This window comes from Echinops telfairi, unplaced genomic scaffold (assembly GCF_000313985.2).
Source record: "Echinops telfairi isolate 266 unplaced genomic scaffold, ASM31398v2 ScPeMD7_2010;HRSCAF=2546, whole genome shotgun sequence".
NCBI classification, from domain to species: Eukaryota; Metazoa; Chordata; class Mammalia; order Afrosoricida; family Tenrecidae; genus Echinops; species Echinops telfairi.
In genome coordinates, this window is record NW_022105908.1 from 821,892 (window position 1) to 824,903 (window position 3,012).

The following is a 3,012-nucleotide window of genomic DNA, read 5'->3' on the forward strand; positions in this document are numbered from 1 at the left end:
GTTCTAATAACCCAGGATTCTGTGATGATCACCTTCCCTGACATGATCGCTGAAGACAAAATGTGTGCATACGCAAATGTGGTGAAGAAAGCTGATGGTGCCTGGCTATCAAAAGATATAGCATCTGGGGTCTTAAAAAGTTGAAGATAAACAAGCAGTCATCTAGCTGAGAAGCAATATAACCCACGTGGAAGAAGCACAGCAACCTATGTGATCATGAAGTATTGATGGGATCAGGTATCAGGCATCAAAGACCCAGAACACAAAATTATATCAATGTGAATGAGGGGGAGGGTAGAGTGGAGACCCAAAGCCTATCTGTAGACAAGTGGACAATCCTTTACAGAAGGGTCACAAGGAAAAGATGAGCTAGTCAGGGTGCAGTATAGCACTGATGAAACATACAACTTTTCTCTAATACTTTCTAATAGTTATTTAATACTTTCTCCATCCCACTATCATGACCTCAATTCTAACTTACCAATCGGGCTAGACTAGAGGATGTACACTGGTACAGATAAGTGCTGCCGCAACACAGGGAATCCAGGACAGATAAACCCCTCAGGACCAATAATGAGAGCAGTGATACCAGGAGGGGAAGGGGAAGGTGTGGGGAGGAAAGGGGAACCAATCACAATGCTCAACATATAGTCCCCTTCCAGGGGGATGGACAAGGCTGCGGTTGGTGTAAGACATGACAAAAATAATAATTTATTAATTATCAGTGGTTCATGAGGAAGGGAGGGTAGGGAAGTGGGAACAATGAGCTGATACCAAGGGCTCAAGCAGAAAGAAAATGCTTTGAAAATGATAATGGCAAGATATATACAAATGTGCTTGACACATGGATGGATTGTGATAAGAACTGTAAGAGCCCCTAATAAAATTATTAAAAAGAAAAAAATGCCACTCACTCGGATTATATTCTGAAAGACCAATTTTCTTCATAAGGTTTCCAATGTCATTGCAGAATACTAAATTGTTGTCTTCTGTAAAGAATGGCAGCAAATCCCTCTATTTCCTTTGATAAAATGTAATTTTTGTTTCAGGCTGAATGGCATTCTTTTCCTTTCGTCTAGAGGCAAGCAGTTCAGAAGACTCCTTGGATAGATTTAAGTCCCTGATCAGATCACTCAATTCACTCTGGTCAAAATATTCACCGCATGAAGTTGTTTAGAAATCACTCTCACTGCCCCTTCTTCCTTTACCTTGTGCGATATCGACATGCAAGACTCGTCCCCTGAGAGCCGTGGTATTTCACTGAAAAATGCAACTGGGACAAGATCCAAGTACAGCACAGTGTACATTATAGGAAAGGAAGCAGATGAATAGTTATGAAATTAAGGCCATTATCCACAGTATCCAGAAAGCTTTCCTCACTGTTCCTACAGTCGATTTTAAAGGAGAAAAACACACAGTATGTGAATGATGGAGCAGCAGTAAAACTATTGTCTTCTGTGTGGGAGACCCCAGTTCAATTACCAGCTAATGACGCTCATAAGCAGCCACCACCCATCTGTCAGAGGAGGCTTTTGTGTTGCTGTGATGTAGGACAACTATCAACAGAACTCCCAGATCAAGGCAATGAGGAAGAAAGACCTCGTGATTTGCTTCCAAAAATCAGTTAGCAAAAACTCCAAGTCTCACAAAATAATAAATTTACTATTTTCAAAGAGAGTAAAATGAGGATGTAATCAACTAAAGATTAAAAAAAAAGATCAATTGTGTAACTTTGTATAACAAAAGGGGCTAGAAGACATAACAAAATTGATATCAGGCATAAAAAACTATATTAATCATAAGTAGTAAAGCCAGAAAGTGAAAGGGCTCTTTTAAGGATTAGAAATAAAATTTTGAAATGATGAAACTGGGAGGAACACCGAAGTGAATAAAAGTAGATTGTTCAGAAAAGTCGATGCTAAAAAAGTATGTAAATAAAACAAATAGGAGCCGCGGGGCGCCTGCCCCGCCGCCGGACCATGAGCTCCTGGCCGGTCTGCACGCAGGGCGACCGCCAGGGCCTAGATGGAGCCCTGGACCGCGCCCCTGCCCGACGTGGCACCCGAGCTGACAGCTGACCCCAGAGGAGGAGCAGGCCACCAACCAGTTTCTTGAAGAGGTTACAAGTGGACAGCTCAGGACAATGTGTCCCCACTCTCTTGGAACGTGGCTGTCAAGTTCCTCATGGCCAGGAAGTTCGACGTGCCCGCGCCATAGAGCTGATCCACTCCTACAGGGAAACGAGATGGCAGGAAGGCATTGGGAAACCGAAACCCCACACGGAGCCCCTCCACTCTGAGATGCACAGTGGGAAGTTCACCGTCTTAAATGTTTGGGAGCCAGAGGGCACCTCCATTGCCCTCTTCACTGCCAGGCTGCACCACCCCCACAAGTGGGTCCAACACGTGGTGCTGCAGGCTCTGGACACAGCTGTGGATAGCTTTGAAACTCAGCCATATCTACGACATGGCTGGTTCTAATGATGCCAACGTTGAGCTGGATCTTGGCAAGAAAGTCTTAAACCTGCTGAAGGGAGCATTCCCGGCACACCTGAAGAAGGTGCTGATCGTGGGAACACCCATTTGGTTCCGAGTGCCCTATTCGATCATCAGCTTCTTGCTGAAAGATAAAGTCCGGGAGAGGATTCAGATGTTGAAGACATCTGCGGTCACCCAGCACCTCCCCCGGAAGTGCCTTCCTGAAAACGGGGGGTGGGGGGGTGGGAGGGGGGAGCATCAACATTGACCTCGGCAGTTGGAATTTCCATTCCTTCCCCAGGTGAACGGCCACCCAGGTCCCTTCGATGAGATCATCCTGTTCTCCCTCCCACCTGCCTTCGACTGGGACTCAGTGCATGTTCCAGGTCCCCACGCCATGACCATCCACGAGTTGGTGGACTGTGTGAATGCCAGGCAGAAGCAGGGGATCTATGAAAAGTATGAAGACATCTGCCGCCAGAACCCTGTTGGCACTTTCCACTGGTCCATGTCACCAGGAACCTAGAGAAGAACC

The 3,012-nt window shown here is 45.8% G+C and overlaps 1 pseudogene; it reads left to right on the forward strand.

The window, feature by feature from the left end:
- The first annotated feature begins 2,025 nt into the window (after positions 1–2,025).
- LOC101653631 overlaps positions 2,026–3,012 on the forward strand; it is a 2,134-nt pseudogene continuing 1,147 nt past the window's right edge.